This window comes from Rattus norvegicus, chromosome 16 (genome assembly GCF_021556685.1).
Source record: "Rattus norvegicus strain SHRSP/BbbUtx chromosome 16, alternate assembly SHRSP_T2T, whole genome shotgun sequence".
Taxonomy (NCBI): Eukaryota; Metazoa; Chordata; class Mammalia; order Rodentia; family Muridae; genus Rattus; species Rattus norvegicus.
Window position 1 is genome coordinate 47,193,278 of NC_141549.1, and position 23,476 is coordinate 47,216,753.

At 33.4% G+C, this 23,476-nt stretch overlaps 1 protein-coding gene and 2 pseudogenes; 2 read left to right on the top strand and 1 right to left on the bottom strand.

Moving 5' to 3' along the window:
• The window catches only part of Erich1 (glutamate-rich 1), a gene marked incomplete at its 5' end in the record, with an annotated part of 52,793,804 nt that overhangs the window by 16,322,718 nt on the left and 36,447,610 nt on the right, over positions 1-23,476 (top strand).
• LOC148000546 (U2 spliceosomal RNA) lies at positions 3,664-3,770 on the top strand (annotated as a pseudogene).
• Positions 13,624-13,728, bottom strand: LOC120097622 (small nucleolar RNA SNORA17; annotated as a pseudogene).

A 23,476-nucleotide genomic window follows, 5' to 3' on the forward strand; every position in this document is an offset into this window, starting at 1 on the left:
GTTTAGGTAGTGGCAATGTGTTCTCTTGGTTAAAAGATGTGGAAAAAATCCTATTGCCTTAGTATCATGCTACTGCTGAGCTAGAAAAGGAATCTCATTTGTGTAATTTTTGGTGATAATTTTATTGACATTTATATCTAAAATGTTTTGTAGGAATTATTTATACTACTTGCATTTTCAACATTGGTATGGAACATTAAGGCACAGATGTTAAGACAAAGAGATTCAAGATACATCTTTCAGAGGTAGCATCTTGCCAAAGCAAATATATCTGGCACTGCTCATACACTGTGTTTTTTCTATTCATGTTTATCCTGCTGAACTGGAAGATAAAGTGGGTTCTGCACTGTAGGGGATGCAGCAGCTGGAATGAGGTATTGTGTTTGTAGGACCTGTGATCTCCTCTACCAAGGAAAACAACTCATAAAGTTAGCAAAGGGTACCACAGAAACAACTCTCCTCAAACCTTGCAGAAATAAATGTGAAGACAGCCTAGCAAAAGCAAGCATCAGCAGCAGTCAATACTAAAACGGCAAAAGCTATTCTCTCTAATCTGTTCATGAGAAAGTGAGGTTGAGAACAATTAGTTCATAAACTTTTTTGAACTTACTGAGTCTGTAGGGACGGGACATGCCTGGAACGGTTTCAGATGAACATTTTTGTTTTCTTCCACAGATTTTTGTACATTGATATCTGTGTCAATCTAAAACTCTCCTGTACTCTGCCATAGTTTCACTTTGGGCTTTCTAAGTCTCAGCTTACACATACTACTCCTCTTTCCTGTGTTAATTTCCCTTTTCTTAATTGTGAGGGACTCAAATGCATGATTACTTATGTGTGAAAAATGTCCAATTTCCTTTATGTTCTGTAACATTTTCTTTTTAGCCTCCTTGTATTTAGCTTCTTTATCTGATCAATTTTCTGTTTCTTATAATTCTTTTTTGGTTATTTCTGCTAAATTGCATTTACTGTGGTGAGAAATTAGTTTTTATGTGTAGAGATACATTTATTTCACCTTCACTCTTGCTTTCTTTTTTTAATCCAAATAAAAACAACCCTACTTGATCTTAATTTGCAGGATTCTGGAGATTAAATTGGAAATGTTTTCCCATAAATAAAATTTATCTGTGGCTTCCCACAAGGAGCAGAGAGTCCTATTGACCCCAAAACACATTTTCTTTTGAGATAATTTTTTATGATATACTATTTGTATACCATGTACTATATACTATTATTAACCCATCTCTCCGTTCCCTCCAAGTATGTGAAGATGGCATCAATGTGGATCTTGCCTCAGAAAGTGAGTAGCATTTATCCTTACAGGGACTAAATCACAGAACAGTAATTTCACGTTTATTTATCTGGTTTTTGAATTTGAATATACACATACATTTATCAGTTATTTATCACATACGTCAAATTATTTACCACTTATATTAAAATAGTATCAAATGTATACCATTAAAATGCAACTCCATTAGAGTAGGTATCATGGTGAAAGTATCAGAAATAAATAGAATTAAAAAAACTTTTTTCTATCTTATTTATAGAAATAGAGAGAATTTTAAAATGTATAGGAAGATATGTACTCATGTTCTGTTTAAAGGACAAACATATAACAGATAATACTATTCAGAATGGTTTTGGGAATTAATTAGTTGTTTCAATAAGGAATACCTACCTAATTGGCAGTGGAACCGATCAAGTATCTACCCAAGAACCTCCAGGTTTAATAGTAAAAAATACTCTCAGTGCAATTCAAAATTTAATTTTTACATTAGAAATTGTGTAATTCTCTTTTGTTCAAAATTTAAACACAGCCTCCAGTATCCATCTATAAATATGTCTTGAAGATATCTCTATGTTCTTAATGACCCTATGATATCCGTTTATATTTAGTATATATACAATTGTTAAACTGAGTTTTAACTGATGTAATTGGTAAGACTGATAGTTTTCTAGAATCCATAGCAAAGCTGGGTGTGGTGGCTCACATGTGCATTCTTAGTAATTGGGAATCAGAAGCAAAATGATCTTCACAAGGTCAACTCTAGTCTTGGCTATTGTGTAAGATAAAAAGTATCAATATTTAATCTAAGATTTAAGTTTAAATTTGAATTTTAAGTTAATATTACTTTGAAAATGAAATTCTGAGAAGCAAACTTTACAAATGCAAAAATCATCTCTCACACATACAAACTTATTTCTTTATAAAATGCATGAGACTACTCACCATAATTATATAAATATAAAGGTTCCCAAACTCGAGCAACATTTTGCATTTCATAATGTAAACAATTGCCTTTAGATTTATAGTAGTATGTATCAAAGCTCAATTATTTTGAAAATGATAAGATAAGTTGCTTTTAATTTGATATTTATAAAATTGCAAGCTCACCTGTTCAAATAGATTCTTGTTCTGAATAATTTGTAATATAGTATTAGCATAAAGCAGAGAACTTCTTAAACAGCCCATATTAGTAAGAACATCCTTAAAAGTCATTTGCAAGGCACTCACCAACTATAATGTGTCATGTGTAATTAACCCTCTCCATTTTATACCTAAGCTTTTGATACTTATCATCTGTCTTGTAAATATTTAGAGTATTTAAAGGTCATATAAAATTGTACATATATATGTACATATATATATATAGTGATATCTCAGGACACTTATTTAATACGTAATTATCAGAAAAACATGTTAGTGTGCATGTCACCTCAGACATTTATTATTCCTTTGTGTTGGAAACATTCAAAATCCCCTTTCCTAACAAATTTCTTAGGAATTTTTGGCAACTATTGGCACCATGTGGTGCTGTGGAATACTGGATGTTACTCCTTTAACCTTTGCCTATGATACCTATCCTATCTCCAGGATGAGCCACCACTTTCCCAGTCTCTGGTAGCCACTATTTCACGAAGCCTTTAAGACTTTTATTGTTTTACCTGTGATAGACAGGAAGAGCTCAGTGGTATTTGTTTTCTGTTCCTGAAGTATTCCACTTAACATAATCTTCTCTAGATCAATCATGTTGCCACAAAGTTTCCTGTTCTTCATGTCTGGATAGTATTCCTTAGTGTTTGTTTCCTGTGCTTGACGTATCTGTGTATTCACCATTAAATACTTATGTTGATTTGAAAACTTGGCTATGAGGAAGAATGCTCCAAAAATTAGGTGAGACTCCAACTTGTTGATGCCATTTTCTGCATGTGAATGCCCAGAATTAGGATTTTATTCAATGAATTATTGAATGAAAAAGGTAAGGCTTGAGCTGCCAACCAATTTTACTCTTGTGGGGAGCTTTAAATCCTCTAGTTTTTGGTAGGTTGATACCAATCTGGGAATGTGACTACGAAGGCCTTCCCAAACGTGATTCACAGCCTTCCACTGTCTCTTCTACTGCTTGTTTTTGATATTCATATTAGTTGTCTAATAAGCTAGGGTAAATGTGTTATTATGATTAATGTAATTTGCTTCATAACATATCACTTTATCACTTGTCTATTTTTCATGTCCTAGTTATTTGATATCAAATACTAAATTATATTAACATATATATTTATGTTACCTAACCTAGTAGGAATGTGATCTTGGCTAATTTGTAGAATATAAGCAGTTGGATTAACCATTCTGTACACGTATTTGAAGAACTCTTTCTCATCGCTTCTCGGCCTTTTGGCTAAGATCAAGTGAAGAACTCTTTCTCACATATTCTACCTTAGTAAGGTAGAAATACATAGCTAGAAACAGAGAGATCAGATACTCTGGTAGGTAAGGTGCTTGGAACTCTTTATGGTGAAGCTCAAAGTCTGAATCTGACATGGTTTCTGTTGTTCACCAAGACGTGTGGGCAAGTCTTTTGAAATATTGTGTCTTTTTTTCTTATAGAGAAAGTAAAACATACTGACAAGTTTAGTCATTCAGGAGCGAAAAATAAAGGTCAGTTAAAATGATATATTGTCAGCGCTTTGGCACAGAAAAACTACTGAGCAAGGTGAAGTTATTTTCCAGAGCCCAGAAAATATGTCAAACTCTGAAGTATTGTTTGCTCAATATCATGAGAGTATATGTGGAAAAATGGGTTTCAGATTACTATTGCCTTAAGTAATCGTATTTTAAAATTCATTGATTCTACATAGTAGAATATTATGACATATAATATTTAAAATATTATATTGCTTAATATTAATACAAATTATGGATGTTATATTAATAGTGATATATTTAGTCACATATCATAAAATGATGCTAGCATAGATAAACTACTTATAACTATAAGAATCTGTGTTCATGTAAAGAGAGACAGGTTATTTTCTGTCAAAACATGTGAACATATAAAAATGTATTAAATGAAAAGGAGAAGAAAGGAAAGATGCTATTAGGATTCAAGATAAAATTTAAAAACACATACTTGTTTTCAAGTTTCAAATTATGTTAACTAATGGCCACTGAAATGGCTCAATGACTAAGATGCTAGTCATTGCCTCCAAGCCAGACAAACTGAGTCAGAGCCTTAGCCCTCCCACAATATGGAATGAAAGATTTGAGTCATCAAGGTTGACCTCTACTTTCCACATGTGACTCCACACACATATGTGCATATCTGTATACACATATACACAGAAAATAAATAATGTAAAAATTTTAAGTATATTAATTAATATGTTAATTTTTTTCACCAAAGTGTGCCAGGGCATGAACACCTAAATTAAAAATAATTACTCTTCCTAATATAGTATCTTTCCCAGTTTCACCTCCTCCATACAAACTTATAAATGGTTTAGGCAAAAATACCTTGCTGTGGTTTATTACCAGGTGACAGGGTGAAAATTGCTTCTTCAAATGTATTGTGCTAGTACATTATCACAGAGCTACTGGGGCCATTTAAACTATACTGTATGTACATTTACAGTAGAGGGCACAAAGTACACTAAGCCTTCATATTTTAATCTATTTAATTTGGCACAGTTGGTACTGTTCTTTATGAACTGTTAATCTTTTTAACCAATGCAGCAAAATGTCAGTATCTTCCTATACAGAACATAATAGGCTTATATCGTGAAACAATAACATTGTAATAGCTTGTCCATTGCTTGGTGGAGCTGTACGGATTCAGTATGTTCAAATTACTGCATGACCTATGCAAGGCTCAAGGTTCTTTACACTGTTCTTCCTTTCTGATCAGAAGCATTAGCCACAGTTTCAGCGTTTTCCATCAAAAACCAAATCCTTAGTTTAGATTAATTTTCTGCTGTTACATAATTCACTTTCATTTCCATTATTAATATAATTAGAAACTGAGAACATTTGTATTTTAACATGAAATGAGCATTAGTCATTTTGCTAATACAGGATTGACTGATTTTCTTTTGTGATAGAAAAAAAGGCAACATTTTGGAAAAGCACATACTTGTATCTTAATTATAGAGATGTGCAGACAATATTTTTCTCTTGATTAGAAAGTATTTTTTTAATTCTTTGAGGTTACAATAATTACAACATCTCTTCTCTTTCATCTCTCCAAATCCTCCAATATAACCTTTCTTGCTCTGTTTTAAATCAGTCTCTTTTTTAGAACTACTTTTTATTACATGCATATATGGATATATGTTCATTAATATAATTGGTTAAATCAATATATATTCCAGGAATGACTATTTGGCACTGGACAATCAATTGGTGAGCTTCCCACTCATTGAAGGCTCACCTCTTCAGTTTCCAGCTCTCCTCGAGCATCTAGAGTTTTTCAGTGGCGTTGAAGTGATACGGCCTATACTCTGTCTAGTTTGTTCTGTCTGTTTGGGTTATTCTTGTTCAGCTTACATCCAAGCAGTCACAGTAGTGAGAAAACATGCCATTCTTTTTTCAAAGGAGATGATTCTTTATGGGACAGATGTGAATCCATCTATTGAGCTAGTTTCCTTTCTCAAACTGCACTAAGGATCATTTTATTTATCTGCCGTATCAAACACTGGAGTGTAATTTCCGTCAATAGGAACCAGTAACTACAAAACAACTTTGAAGTTTGTGATGCAGTGTCCAGCACTCTTGGCGAATAGCATCAAAGATTGCATTGTTCTCTGTGCTTTTCTTATAATATTTCTATCCTTTTATGTACAATGATGAACCTGAATATATTTGATCTGTGATTATTGCTACTTACTATATCAAAATAAAATTCATATCAGGCAAAGAATGATTATACACATTATGGTTAAATCTAATAAAGTGTTTATAAACTTACCCAATTTTGAAGTCTGAATGATGTGACATGAAACAAAATGTATGCTCCATGGATTTCTAAGTGTGAATTTAAAATATACCACTTTTCAGAGACTTTCTATTCAGCTCTTAAACGTTCATAAATCAACTGTGCTGGAACCACAAAATTGGCTCCATCATAAAGACTAACGCTACCAAGTATTTCATGAAGATTAAATAGTTATCATATAAAGTATTGCACTGGCCTACCTGTGATTCTTCCTTTTTTACTTTTTAGACTCTTTAATTTTTACATAAAAATAGACATGTGTATGCACTGCCATGTGTTTGAAAACCTTGTAAACTGTTGGATTTTCTATCAGAGCAAATACATCTTCTTTCAAACAGCAATCTGTTCTTTAGGATGATAGCACACAACATTTTTGTTTGTTTTTTCCTTAGCACTTAGAAAATGCAGAGTAAGTTGTTACTTTGTTAAACAGCTTTTGAAATACCCAAGTTTATACCCATAGTTCTGCACCATCCTCAGCCTTGGCCAGAGAATCTTCTTACCACAGAGGATGTTGATCCATACCGAGACTCGTAATTGATCAAAGGACCAAGAGTAAGTGATGCTCATTTATAAATGTGACATCTGTATTCCCGCTTCCGAATCTCAAGAAAGATGAAGGACAAAGGAGGGGAAAGAAAGTTAGAGCTGGAACACAGGAAAGACATGGTAATGCCCAGTTTTCTATACATAACAAAAATGTTGTACCTATGAACTCAATACAGCTGAGGTGACTTTTTAAAGTCAGCCAAAGACTGCTGTCATCAACATCTCTCATGGGCAGGAAATGGACTTAGGATGTCTGTCCCTGTCTGAGGAGCTCTTAGTAAATGATTTCTGAATGAGGGAGGAATGGAAGGACCCTTCTTCTGTAGTGGGTTAACCACCGGCAACTTACAGTTTCCTTGATAAATAACCCACCTAACCTTTCTTGTCCAAGTAAATCTACTTAAATTTATTGGATCTCACATACACCAAAGGTGAAAATAGGAGGGCTACTTTTAGTAAGAGGAACTCAGGAGGTAGGATTAAACGGGATTTTGGGGGTGATTATAAAGAAAATAAGTGTGTACAGAATAGTTGAAGAATAAATAATAATGCACAAAGCTGGATAAATCAATTTATCTTCTCTACTCATCCAACTGGAATTGGACACAAAACTTCTCTGCTAATTGCTTGTTTTTCTTTTCTCAGATTTCAGTTTGGTTTTGTGGCTGTTTAGGCAGAAGCTTTCCCATTTATAAATTTAAACAACAATGATGTATCATATGTAAGCATTAATACAGATGATCTTGACATTCTGCACTCTGTTTCTACCCAGTGTGAAACCTGCTGGTCTGTGTAAATTCTTCTTTCGGCCTTGGGAGCACAGATTATAATCCTTTAATCCACATGATTGTTCTTTTATTCACAGATAATTAAGTGTTGTTTTTACGCCTTGCTATCATAACATAATTTTAAACTCACCATTTTAAATCATTCAAACCTTATTAAAATAGTATTAATCGCTGTTTTTACAGCTTTAGAGACATTTTGAGAAAAAGTGCTGAACTTGTTATAACCCATAAAAATTTCTTTTTTCTATAGGATTCAAAAATGACTGCAGATATCCATGTGCTGTATAAATTTACAAATAATATGCATGATTTGATTTGCTTTAAATCATATTAAAAAGAAGAAAACTTTCTTCACCTTACACAAAGCAGAGTTTGCCAACTTGGCCATTCTGTTATGACTCTGTCCGATGTCAAAATACTTTGAGGAAGAGATGTATTGTTCATTCACTAAATCATTTATTATTTGTTTATTTATAGTTTATTGAAATAGACTTTTTCATATAATATACCCTGATTACAAATTAACTCTCCTTCTACTCCTCCCTGCTGTTTCCCAACTTCCTCTTCCATTTGGATCCATCGCCTTTCTTTTTGTCATTAGAAAGCAAGCAGGCTTCTACGGGATAATAACAAGATAAAATATAATAAGGTTAAAAAATACAAAGACATAGGAACTGGAGAAACAAACAACCCTAAGGAAGAGAGCCCAAGAAGGACACAAGGAACACAGAGCCACTCTCCATCCCATAAAACATTAACCTGGAAACCGCAGAGGACCTCTATGGTAAAAAGAGAATAAATGAATAAATGAATAAAGTAAAATTAAAATAGTAAAATAAAATTATACGTAACAACGTAGAGCCATGCCACCAAATTATGGGATGAAAAATCCTCCAAAGATGCCTCTGAGTGCTAGGCTCCTGGGTGTGCAGTCTACGTTTAAGAGGAGTATGTGAGTGCTAGGCTCCTTGGTGTGCAGCCTACGTTTAAGAGTAGATGTTTCTCCAGTGAAACTCCCTTGGTTCAAACTAGATTTTTATTTGTGAGTGGTTATCAGGTGGAGATTGCTCTGGGGTTAGGGTTGGAGCATGCACGAATCCACTTCTCCTTTTAGCTTTGGGATCCAAAAACGTGCAGGTCTTTGCAGGCGCCCTGCATGCTGAGTCTGTCTCTGTGAGTTCCTTTGGGTATCAACAATGTTAACTTACAAGGCTGTGATGGAAGATTTTATGTTAACTTGACACAAACTAAAGTCATATGAGAGGTGGGGACCTTGATTCTGAAGACACTTCTGTAACATTAAGTTATATGAAAGCCTGCATGACATTTCCATAATTAGTGGTCAATGGAGGTGGGCTGAGTGATGATATCATTACGGGTGAGGCTCTCTCTCAGTTGGTCCTGGGTTCTATAAAGAGCAGGCTGAAAGCATCAGGGGGAAGGAGACCAGTGTGGGAAGGACAGGCTCCAGTGTGGAAACTCCTTGAAAAACAAATGGATTGCAACAAATACTTTTTATGTATTAAGTAAATTCCTGTGTGATATGGTTTGGCATATTTTTAAATTTAAAACAAATAGGGGAGAAACAAAGACAGCAACCTGGACTGATTTGTTGTGACTGACAGTGGAGAATGAAATTGATTGAGTGCTGCTGTGTGTTGTGGGGCATTGAACAGTCAGTGGTAAGAAGTTTAATGCAATTGAGGAAATGTGCAGAGAAATCAGATGCTATAATAGTTAATAAAACTCCATGGTACTGTGCCTTTTGGTTTCACAGCTAATAAGTAGGAATTAGGAGTCTTTTCTGGGTTCAGAGACCTATTTAAAATTTTACATTTTAATGTGGTGAGTTTTATACCTTCTAAGGTCTTCTGCACTGCAATTTTACAAATATTAATTATTCTGAACTTATAATTTGTATTTTTAAATCTGCTATATCCTTTTGATTCATTGCTTTGATCTTATTTTAGGTTCAGCAATCAATTTCAGTTGAGGTCCTGATCATTCCAGTTAATTCAGTGAACTACAAGATATAAAATTATTGTTAGTAAAATCTCCTCACATTCTCACAGTGGTAGGGGTCAGGGAGAGTTCTTACATGAAATATTTAAGAAACATCTGACTGTAACCCAACCAGCATGTGGGGAAATTACATTATTTCTTGGACTATTTTAACATCAAAGGTAGCTCTGAAGTGAAGGATAGTCATTAAAAGCCGAATTACTGAAAGCATATCTGGTTAGTGCACTTAAACACATTTCAGCAGACTAAAATAATTTCGAATCTGAAGTGTGATTCAGAATTGCATGTGTCAATTATACTGTTGACTGTGGTATTAAAAAATGCATGCAGCTGGAGGCTTTAATTATGTGAGATTTCTGTGACTCAGAACTGCTTCAGCTTACTTTTTTAAAAAAATATATATTTTGAAAAAGTCACCTTATCAGAAATCCAAGGGAAACATTTGTAAAAGGCATTCTGCCTTTTCCAATTACCTGCTATTGAAAACTGGAACAACACTAGAGAGTGTAAACCATGAACAGAAAATGTGGCTTTGCATAAAATCTGATTAGGGTTTGCTGAAACTGAGCATCTTAGAAACAGCAAATTTGTCTGTAGGAGTCCTCATTTTTATAGCTCCATGTCATTTATACATAGAAGGTAGAATGTTTTTAACTTTGTACCGCTCAGAATCCAAGACTCCCACAATTATACTTTTCAAGTTATTATATGCCTTCCAAATTTTTCACAAACATGTAATAATATTTATCTTTCTGTTAATTAAAAGCAAGCAAAATTGTGTTATATATATATACATATATATATACATAAAATATATAGCCACTATAATTTTCATTGAAAAATTTTCATATCTAGTAGTTATATGACTTTGCCCAAAGTAATTCACTAAGAAGATAAAGCCTTATGCTATATTATTAAAACATAAGGTTTTTATTACTTCAATGTGTCTGTTCCAAAATAGAAGTAAAGAAATACAGTGAGAGCGATGGTGGCATTATGAATTCGGATCTAGTTTTTTTCTTTCTTTTTTTCTGTGATAAAACACTTTGAGAAGAAGCAATTTGGACATTAAAGAGTTAACTTGGTTTATATTTCCACATTATAATTCATCACTAGGGAAAGTCAGACTAGTAATCATCAACACCTAGAATGTTATCTTGGCCTTTGAGTGGCACACAGACTCATGCATGCCTAGTTTTGTAATACAGCCCAGCACTTTTCCAGAACACAGCACCTTCCTTTTTGGACTGCCCTTCCTGGACCAATTAATATTCAAGATCCTGCCTATAGATAGGTGCACAGGATAATTTGCTATCTTCAATGTTTCTAGCATGGTTCTCCTTTCACAGGATGCTAGAGTACGTCAAGAGTACAATTCAAAAGTCAAGGAGACATCTTCAAGAAAGGACAATGTAATGATCGTGGGTGGTAGGATTACCATACAACTGACACATGAATAGTATTATTTTTATTTTATTATTTATTAGGGACACTAATGAAAATGCTTGATGGCAGGTCATTCTGTAGCCCTCCCTTCTGAGGACACATGATTTCTTCCTTTGTGAGGATGAAGATTTCAAGGCTCCATCATACAACGAAGACTGAATTCTCCCAGACAGGGAAATGGCCAGCATTTTGATATTTCATTTCTGAGGCTCTAAGATTCTGAGAAATACATTTTTCTTCTCTGCAAATTATTCATTCAGTAGGATTTTGTTTTAGAAGCACAGATTCACAATGATATGGACCTTAAGAAATTATTAAATTCATTTTCCCTTAAGACAAACATAAATTATAATATCTGATGTTTATTTCTTAGTAGAACATCATATTATGAACATTAATTTTGTCCTTATTTTTGAAATCAGTTTTCATTTCTGACATAAGTAATATACAAATACTTTCTACAAAGTATTTTTTATATATTTGTACAAGTGTCCTGCCTTTACTCCCTCTTCACAAAATTTGTGTGCACAATACAACTCATCTCCCCAAGGAAGCAAGACAGAGTGACCTCTGACTTGATAGCTTGCTTTCTTATAAAAATAATTTTTATCTCTAAAATAAGCCAGGATAAATTTTGGTCACAGTCAAAGAAAGTGCTATGATAATTCTTCTCTTCACTTAAGAGTAGAAAAGAAAATGTATCTCATTAAGTAAAAGTCAGTGTGTTTTGGTACTCATTACTTACAGTATGTCTTATGGGGTCAAGAATGAGAAGGTAGAAAAAAAATGATGCAATATTCTAAAATGCTGTTTTAGATAATAATAGCTATACATGGTGCCCCTGCAGAAGATTCACCAAGTGGACAGGATATAAAGGGTCATTAAGAAATAAAGAATTCAAGTTTCTAACATCCTGTCTATCATCTGTAATCTATCTTTTATTTATCATAATCCACCATCACCTATGTACTAATCATCTATCTAATTATCTATCTTTCTAAATGTCAATATGTTTGTCTACCTATCTATCTTCAGATATAGAAAAAAAGCATCAGCCATCATAATTCTTTAAATTTTTGTGAAGTGTTGTATTTTCTTAGAAAATGTAAGAAGACAGGATAACATTTCACTGGATTTTGCTTTATATAAAACTATCACTCTACCTACTCAATAAAATGTACTTTGCCATCATAGGCTGCATGTACGTTTGCAGATTGTTGAGGAATTTAAGTTAGGCTAAAATACCAGGATCAGTATTGGGACCCTGTCTCAGTTCTACCCACTGCCTCTGGCTTCTTCCCTAAAAACAGTTTAGTTTTCACAGTTATTTTTGTAGGTGTAAGAATGATGCTCTCAAGGGAATTTGAGGCCAAAGTTCTTGTATGAAAGAATTTTCTTGTTTTCCCTGCTCCTTCCATCTATGCTACAAATGTCAAATTATTTGAAATTGCAACATTAAGCACAGCAGTCTCCATGACTCTCTCTCTCTCTCTTCCCCTTCTCTCTGTCTCTCTTTATCTCTCCCTCACTCCTCTTTCTTCTTTCTTTGTTTCTTTCTTTGTTTCTTTCTTTGTTTCTTTGTTTCTTTCTTTCTTTCTTTCTTTCTTTCTTTCTTTCTTTCTTTCTTTCTTTCTTTCTTTCTTTCTCTCTCTCTCTCTCTCTCTTTCTTTCTTTCTTTCTTTCTTTCTTTCTTTCTTTCTTTCTTTCTTTCATTCTATATTCCAATCCCATTCACCTTGCCTTCCACTCGTGCCTACCCTCCATCCTTCGGAACGTCTCCACCCGAGACAATAGAAATCTAGTTGGGGAAGCTGTAGTGTGTCAGTGTATCCCACAGGATTCCCTTTTCTCCATACGTCTTTAGTGGTAAATGTTCATTGTAATGAGTCATTGGTCTGGTACCAGACCTCTGGCTTCTGATACTCTACTAATATTGGAATCTCACTGGGATTCCTCTTGGATATCCTGTTGTTCTCCTGTGTCATGGAGACCCCGTAGTTTTGAATCTGTGGAATCAGCCCCTTCATGCACTGCAGCAGTTCATCTATGGGGTTGATGTTGGTTGGAATGGACCAATTATAATCCCTGGATCTGGATGTGTGAGGGATCTAAGATAGAAAGCCCATCCATTGCCCACTTCTCATCCCCTTAGAGCTAGCTCACTCACACCAGCACAAGGGCCAGTTCTGCCCTGATGTCTAGGTAAGGTACAGGATCTTATCTGTGGAGTGTTACAGCAGGAGGGGTAGGGACAGCTCTTCTGGTCTATGGCACGAGGACCAGGTCTTCTGCCTGCTGAAGGTGGTAGGAAGAGAAGAAGAAGGAGGGTATCTCTTCCTAATCCATGTCACCATAGGAAAACAAGTGGTAGGACTAGCACTCCCACACTTGCATTCACAGTGCTGGCTCACTCCTGCAATGTGTGAGGCCTGTTATCCAGAGCAAAGATCTTACCTGGTGCTGGAGTAATGGTCATTTCAGGCTAGGTTCCTGTTCATGTCCCCTTGCACCAGGATGAGCTCTCAGGCTCACTATATTCAGGAAACGTTAGGCTTCTAACCTTTCTGATGTTTATAGGGTAGAACACTGAGCATAGACATAGCCTGTCTCATCTCTGCCAATTTCCGAAGCATGTGTGACTCAGCAGCCCCTAGGAACTGCTCATGTTTTCACCCATGTCAAATTATAATGGTAAAGCTTACTGTGAACACTGTTCAAATGAAATTTGGTGATAACCAAAAGAGTAGAGGACATCAATTTGACGGAATGAGGTGGTGTAATAAGAAGAGTTGGAAAGGAGGGAACATGAGAAAGATTGGAGGGAGTTAAAGGGAGGGGGTAAGCAATATATTTATACTTTAATTTAAAATATAATATAAAAATAAATTTATAAAAGGAATGTATCTGGAAAAGTGATAGGAAGCCACAGTACACTGGTCACATTTTTCCCATTCACAAAAGGATATTGTTTATATACTTCAGTAATTTCACACACCTGTAACCAGGAAATTCAAGCTTTGTCAAACACCAAACAGTAACATACACTGACATTCTGAATTTAAAGACATCAACTAAATTGTGGCATTTAACTTAATTTTTAGAATGTATACTATAGAAATGTACTGTTGTGTGTGGGAGAGTTGTTTTTATTATTGTTTTTGTTATTGTTTTGTTTTTTTTTTACTTTAACCTGAACCCTTAATGGCTAAAGGTTTCTGGAATCTGATCACGTTGTAAATTTATCCAGCCGAGGTTAAATCAACTGGAGAAAATTCCAAAAACAGCTAGTCCATGACAGTACAGCTAGAAATATCTTCAATTACAAGATCTTATCAGTTATACCATCATATGTTGTAACTTGTAAACAAGAAGTAATTTTAGGATAAGAATTATATCTTGAATATCCCATAATTGTTGACAATAAAGAAAAAAACACGACTTTAGTGCTTTATGTCCAGTTCTTATATGTACGTGATATGGAATAATGGTTGTATTATTATAGTCTGCTAATGCTTGGGGTAGGAAATTTCTAGGCCCCACCTTAGCTATCAGACCATGGCCTTGTATGCAATGAAGTTACGAGGCTGAAAACAGAAAAAAAATTGTGTTTGTTAATTATTTGAAACAATGCATTTGTACAGTTTTAAATGAAAGAGGCAATATTTTTAATAATAATTAGATAAAAGGCAAATTGCCAGTCTTGCTCACTCCCCCTTCATCTTTCAATGAACACCAATAGGACTTTATAATGAATTAAAAATTATGCAAACTAACTCTTAATAATTAAGGAAACAAATCTTGTTATATAACTTTTACTGGAGAAGTACAATAAAAAATAAGATGTTTTATTTTGATATATAAGCATACATATCTCGCTGTTAGTTTATATATTTATTTAATATTTAAAAATTCAAAAAGATGTAGTTTTTCCTGACAAGCATTTTTTTCTCACATATTCACTGAAGTCCTGTAGGCATTCAATTGGCTTCTGCATCTGGTAGTTGAAGCAATACATTCCACAAACCTTGTCAAGGACCTTGACTACACGAAGGTATGATTTAGCAATAGGTATATTTGATCACACAGTCTTCTGTGAAGCCTTAGAGTGTTCTTGATGTGACCAACAGGGCTACAGTACAGCCTTAGAGAATAGATTCTAAATCAGTTATTTTAAGAAGACTAAATACATTGTTCTGTGACATTGCATCCTGTTTTCAAGGCTAACAAAGGTAAACCACTTTTATCAGAAAATGTGATACATTTACATATTAAAACACTTAAATGAAATTATAATCTTTGAAAGACTCTGTTCACAGGAGTACTAATATACATATATACCAATACATGATAATCTTGTGGAGAAATAGATTCACCCTATATTCACCTATAAATTCAATGGCTATTTTCTGCTTATGATCCATAGACTTAAAAAGAGTAGAGAATGCTAGCTGAGCACTAAACATGAATATAACCATTGCTTTCTGTTCCTGACTATCATTAGATATTTGAAGTTCCTGCCTTGGCTTTCCCACAGAGACCAACCAAAACCCCATTAAAAACCAATAAGCCTTTCTCCCCCAATGTCGCATGTGAGTATATTTTATCACAACAAGAGTAAATTAATTAAGGCAACATACTAGTTTTCCATCATTTAACACTTATCTGATTACACATAAAAATTGATGCACCATACTTGCGTTTTTATAACTTGGAGAATTGCAATTTAAGGTTGGCTTAGAAAGATATATAACATTATTTAAACATTATTCAAATCTGTTTTCCATGGTGGTGAGAAGAAGTGAGGACACAGGCAACATAAATACCTAAATGAAACTTAGCAGAAAATGAAATGAAATATGAAATATGCAGAAGAAATATTATCTTTCTGGCCCACTATTATTTCTGCATAAATACATTCATAGAAATAAAAATAATATATGATAGAAAATTCACATTTTACAGAAAAACTAAAAAGTTCATAACACAGGTAGCAAAGGGGACTAGTTATGATCTTATTTCAGGAAGTTGAACAGGTAATATCATCTGCTTTGAATAATATTCCAAGTTTATAATGGTTTTTCTTTCATTGAATTGATGGTTATGTATTTAAATGGTCTTACCTGCATATGTGTACACACACACACACACACACACACACACACACACACACACACACATATATATATGTAGAATCTTTTATTTTATTAGCTGAGAAAGCTTGAGAAAATTGATATGCCAGTAGCAATTGACAAACCTGAAAGTCACATCATAGTTTGTAATACCCTTCTCTAACAAAAGTGGCCCATGACATCCAGAAAAAAATAGGAGAATATAGGGATAAAGTATATGTGTATAAATTATAAATAAATTATTGAATAAATTAATTAATGAGAGAAATAAATAATTCTAAATATTCTTTTTAGCTTCAGGGAGAGGTATACCAGTTTAGTTCTATATTTCATTTGCACATAATAACATCCTTACAAAGAAGACATAACAGGTATGATAGTAAGGAAAGTAACTTTGTGTTGGAGACACAAGACATAGTTAACAGTCATCTATCATGTTGGCAGTAGACCTTTGATATGATGCAATGAGAAAGGTACCTTAATTTAGTGACCTTCCATTGCTAACTATAGGGTCCTTGTAAGCCTGAGGAAAATTCCAACGGTGAGGAGAACCCTAAGAATACTTGATCATTAACTCCCAAATTTGTCATAGATCATCAAAATTAGATTGGAAATCTATCATAACAATTGATCTCTGATGATAAATGATAATACAATCGACTATATCACTTTCCCATAAAACATATTCAGAAAAAAATCATGAATATGATAAATTGTGGACCAGAATCGATACTAATTAGCTACATTGTTTCACTAATACTAATGAAAGATATTCTTATTAGGAGAAATGAGATGGAGGGTATGTGAGAATTCTAACATTGTTCCTGATGTTCTGTGAGTAAAAAATGGTTATCAAGTAATATTTATTTTATAAGTGGGATGATAAAGATGAAGTTCATTATTAACCACCAGACACCTGTTTTTCAAACTGAAAGACATATATTAGTTTTGAAATATTGCAAAACACAATTGCTTCGTCTATAGGCTACTTGTATTCCTCATCTGATCATTAGGTCCATATCTTTCTTTTTCTTAAACATGTAGGATTTATGTTTTCTAATAAATGCTGGCAAGAATTGCAGTGTTTTAATAGAAGAGACAGACGGTTAAACAAAACTGATGTGAGTCATTGGTTCAGCTGAGACATAGTGGGGACTCTGATGATGGTTTGGAGGAATTGTTCGTGAAGCATGATGCATAAAGATAAAAAATTTGGTGTAGTGGTTGATAAATATATCACTCAAAATGTGATTGTAAGTGTTCATAGTTTATGATTCTATGTACTCTTGTACATTTCCCTCCATTAAATAAAATTTTATTAGATTTTTGGTTTGCCCATTCTAGTAATGATATAACCCCCCCATAGTAATCAGCTGTGGCATCATGTGAAATTTTCATTGCTGGGTGAAAATGTTGGAAAAGGTAAGTATTCCACTATTGTCATTATAATCACAGGAATGATATAGTGACATGGAGATGTGGAAATGCCAGATGAGAAAAATAAAGTGTTGCCAATAAGACGAATAATTTCACTCAGATTTTGTGTGAGTAGTGGGGAGTATTAATGTCATAAAATGTAAAAATCACCATATGATATATATATATATATATATATATATATGGATATTGATTATGTTGGGTCAACAGTGGAATGTCTGATATACTTGGGGAATAGATAGTAATAGGAGGAAAAGCCCTAGGTCCTGTGAAGGCTGGTTCCCCCCAATGTAGGGAAATGCCAGGGCATTGAGGTAGAAGTGGGTGGGTGGGAGTGGGTGGGTGGGAGTGGGAGCATCTGCATAGAAACAGGGGTAGGGGTAGGGATATGAGAGAAAAAGTAAAGGGCTTAACGTTTGAAGTGTAAATACATAAAATTTCCAAGAAAAACTAAAAACACTGTGAGAAATAATACACAGAGGTTAGTCTCCCAAAATAATCAGCTGACTTAATTTTAATGAAGTTTCACATGCCTGGAGATCCTTCATAGTGGTTTCTAGGGGGGTTAGTGTTCAGAAATACTTATCTGACTTGCCCATGACCAATTTCAAATCTGTAACTTTTTGGTTGACATTTTGTATCAGGTGGGATAAGCATATAGTCTACTGAGAGTTGCAAAAGTATAAAGTAATATTTCATACTATTAATATTGAGGTCATGAAAACAAAGATACCATTATTGAGTGGGCAGAACTTTCAATGTTCTAAAAGTTAATTATGATTGGTGTACATTATACTTTATAAGTACCAGGGCAAGTACAGTATTAAAGTGAGTTGAGAATAATAAAAGTAAGATTAAAGGATCATAATTTACTTCTTATGTACATTTTGGTGATTTGTAAAGACTAATTCTCAATTCTTCATATTGAGAATTCAAATAAGGATTGGTTAAATATTTAAAAGCTTGGGAAATTTAAATTAGAATTACTCTCATATGGGAACAATGTTCCTGGTAACTGGTTATATTGTGTGGTTTTGTCATATACTACAATGATTTTATTAAAAGGAGCAAAGTAAACCATGCTTTATCAGAAAATAAAGATTAACTTCAGTTCCCTATTCTTGGCAAAATCCAATTGATGAATATAAATAACTAGGGAAGTATAAACCTATTTACTTTATGTGTCTGAAAAAATAATGTCTTCTACGTGGTGCAGGTTCCAAGGTGGTATCAGTTAATTAAAAAGAAAAATGACAGCAAACTCCAATGACGAAGCTAAACTTTATCTTTCTAAGACATAAAATATGTGATAATTAGCACTCAACCTTTCTTTGTTTTGCAACTGAATCTGTTTTTTTGAAGTGTAACTAATGTGTATGGAAAAATAAAAATCCATCAGTGCATCTGAGCTGTGAATAAAAAAGAAAACACTTACCTATTTGAGCAGACATCAAGACACAAAGACAAGTCCAAGGACCAAGGACAGTGAAGCAAATTTTTTGAAATACTATTATCATATTTGATTTTATTTATTCTTACATTTGTGAAGATTTTGTTTTTTCAAATCATAAATTTTTGCTTTTGTGATTTTATGTTAATTTATTTCTTCTAAGTTCTATTTCTGAAACATTTATATTTATATATACGTAAGTGTAGAGATACTCATATATTTGAATCTAATTTTCCTTATTGCCTGATCATAGGTATGAAATATATGTTCAATAAAGATCTCATATATGTATACCACAATTAATATATATTATATAGAATGTAAGATAAAGTATATATTATGTGATACATTTAAATTTTTATAATGATATGTAACATAGACTAGTTTTAGACTACATTATATATTACATGCTCTGTATTACATGTAAAATTATAATGTTTATTTTTTATTATTTTCTTCATTTACATTTCAAATTATATCCCCTTTCCAGTTACCCCTCTGCAAATCCCATCCCAACCCAACCCTCCCCCCCCCCGTTTGCTACTATGTGGGTGCTCATCCACCTACTCACCCACTCCTGCCTCCCTGATCACGCATCCTACTAAGCTGAGGGTGTATCAAGCCTCCACAGAAACAAGGTTCTCTCCTCCCATTTGTACCAGATAAGGCCATCTTCTGCTGCATTGGTAGCTAGGGCCATGGATTCCTTCATGTATATTCTTTGGTTGGTGATTTAGTCTCTCAGAACTCTAAAGTGGTCTGCTTAGTTGATATTGTTCTTCCTATGGGGTTGCAATCCCCTTCAGCTCCTTCAAATCTATTCTGATTTTATGTGTTTGAAATTATTTACTATCATCTCATGGAGATATAATTATATATATATATATATATATATATATATATATATATATGTATATATATAATATGTGTGTGTTCAACATAATTATTTATTCCTATGATTGTAGCTGAGTAAAGTTTGAATAAGTTAAGGAAATAATATTCATGATCAAAAGTATTGTTATTGTGCTCAGATTGTTTTACAGGTAAACAGACACAACCATTTCCTTCTGAGACTTAGGTTGTTGCTAAACTTACTTGCATTCAAAGAAAAACAGCAAGTCACATTAATATTCTAGCTGGCAGGCATTCATGAATCTCACACATATTTATTTTTTAAATCAAATAAGCATATTTTACTATCAAGTTAAATAATATATATCCCCCAGGAGTATTATATAAAGTATTTTGGCAAGAAGACCTTATATTATGTTTATTATATAAATATAATTTATTGTGTATGGTAACCTTCAACTTACAAAGCAAGTGAGCTTAAGAAAACCTTTTAAAATGTGTTGAAAAAGAGCTCTTTTACAAATCATCTAGAGCAATTTAGTGCAGAAAGGACAGTTCACAAGGTTTTGGATAAATATTTCTATACAACTCTAGGAAGAAGAGGAATGCCCACTACACACCCTAGAGATTCTTCCAGCAATAGGTTTTGGCTCCATGAACAAATTCTTTTTTTCATACAAGATGTGGTAGAACATTTATAAAATGTTAGTAATTAGTAATTATCATGAAATTGTGTTTTAAATATTATAGAGTCACATTTGACATAGCCCATAATATTTTAAAACAAAATCAAATATGTGTTAAGTTATGAAATGTATATTTACTATGGAAGTACTAATTAAGCCACTAAAATCATGGAAAAACTATCATCATTAATAACCTTATAATATTAATATCATTATAATATAATTCAAGAACCTGACATAACACAATTTTAAAAAGTTGTTATTAATTAATTAGTATTCCAAATGTTTCCCTCTTTCTGGTCTCTTCTCCTTGAGTTATTCACCCTATTTCCCCTCCCCTTTACTTCTGAGAGGGTGATCCTCCCCACCCCACCTCACGCAACTAGCATCCCTCTTCTCTAGAGCATCATGGTTCCACATGGTTAGGAGCATCCTCTCTCACTGAGGCCATGTGCCAGGGGCTACAGACCAGCTTACGCATGTTCTTGGATTGGTAGTTTATTCATTGAGAAGTCTAAGGGGTCCATTTTAGTTGATACTGTTGTTCTTCCTATGTAATCCCCTTCAGCCCCTTTAATAATTTCCTCTATGTGTTTCATAGTGGGCCCTGCCCTCAGTCCAATGGTTAGGTGTAAATATCTTCACTTGTCTCAGTCAGATGCTGGTAGAGACTGTCAAAGGACAGTCATGTTTGGCTCCTGTCTATAAGTACAATATGACATTAGATATAGTGTTAGGGTTTGGTGCATAACTATGGGATAGAGTTTAAGTCGGGATGATCACTGGATGACCTTTTCTTCAAATTCTACTTCAGTTTTGTCCCTATATTTTCTTAAGAGAGGAACAATTCTGGGTCAAAAAATTTGAAGATGAGTGGGTGGCCCAATGCCTCAGCTGGGGCGTGTCTATCTACTGGAGCATTTCTCTTCAGGTCCCGTCTTTCTACTCTTGTTTATTTTGGATAAGGCAAAATGCCTTTGTGTCTTGGGAGCTGCTCATATCCAGGTCTCTGGGGCTTTTGTGAGGCTGCCCCTACCTCCCACATCTTTTAATGAATGTCAGTAATAATAACATCTATTTATTATATATAAGTACAATGTGGTTGTCTTCAGACACACTAAAAGAGGGCATCTGATCTCATTACAGATGTTTGTGAGCCACAATGTGGTTGTCTGGATTTGAATTCAGGACCTCTGGAAGAGCTGTCAGTGTTCTTAACCCCTGAGCTATGTCTCTAGCCCAATAATATAATTTTAAAATATTTTTAATTCAAGGAAATCTGTTATAACACAATTTTAAAATAATTTTAGAAGTAAAATACCAGCATCTACTCTATTGTACTAGCCCATTTGTATCAGGATATTTGAGTTAATTGTAAAAGTTTGTAAATTTTTAAATTTAGAAATAGGAAACTAGATCTTTATTGAACATATTCTCTAGATAAGTTTCAAGAAAAATATTTTGGATTTTATGTGAGGTTTTCTTCAGTTCAGTATTGATGTTTAGTTATTTTTAAATTGGGTCTTATGAATTCTAGAGTATAGCACACTGCGTATGGAATATATATATATATATATATATATATATAGCTAATTTTCCAATTTTGAATTATTCAACAAATACAATGAAAAGGATAAATATCAAAGTTTGTGGTTTTTTAAATTGTTCAGCTTAGTGTTATTTATTTTAATTGACTTATTTATTTACATTCCAAATGTTGCCCTCCTTCTGGGTCCCCCTCCAAGAGTTCTTCAAAAAGTTCATAAGATTCCTTCATTCATTAAGCAGAAAGTGTTGCTGATTCTCCAATATCAAATAATTACTACTCATTTCTTATTAAAAATATTCTTCTCTTTAATTATATTTTTGTGAAAAAGTCTCTATTAACAATGTACGAAATAAAAGGTATTGTAAAATAGATTCTTTGTTGATCTTTGATTTTATACAAATTAGAGTTTGCTTTTTTGATATTTTTGATTTTATACAAAGTAGAGTTTATCTGTATTTATGGTTTCTGAGGGTAAGAGTACATGATTGCAGATTGAGCAATGGGTCATGTCAAATTTCAGAGGCAAATGTAAGAATTTCCTATCAGGCACAGTACATATGCCTTGGGTATGAAAAGATGCTAGTATGGATTGAGTTAGACACAGAGCTCATAGTGTGTAAAATAAGTCCTGGAAAAAGGAAGAATTTCTAAGTTGCAGAGTTTTTTTTTCTTTCTTTAATCATGTTTTCAAATCAATAGAGGAAAGAGAATATAATTAGAAAATCAATCTTGGGATGTTTGATTGAAGTAGGTTCCCTGAGAGGAAACATGATGAAGCTAAAAGGTTTTATACAACCTCAGAATATTGTTGACAATAAAAACTCATTCATTCTAACTTGAATGTAACATATAAGGAGAGTTAGCACTCATTAGTTATTTCAGTTTTTATGCAGCTGGAAAGACAACACATACCTACATCATGTTGATCCAAATGCTAAATCTAGGAATCGTTTTGGGAAAAATAGATGTATATTTTATCTTAATTGTGTGATGAAATGAATTAAAACTGAGAACTATATAACTGTCTTACATTAGGTAATAATAATGATAAGTATAATTAGTCAAAAAGGTCAATATTTTAAGTTTTTATAAAGTTCAGGTATAATTTTAAATTTTAAAAAATATTAATAAGGACTATAAAGAAGCCTCAGTGGCTAAGAGCACACATACACATTAAAATAAACACTTGTATTAAAATAATAATCATCATCACCATCAATCAATCATCATCATCATCATCATCATCATCTCACTTAGAACACTAAAAAAAAGATTTAAGAGGCATCTTAATGT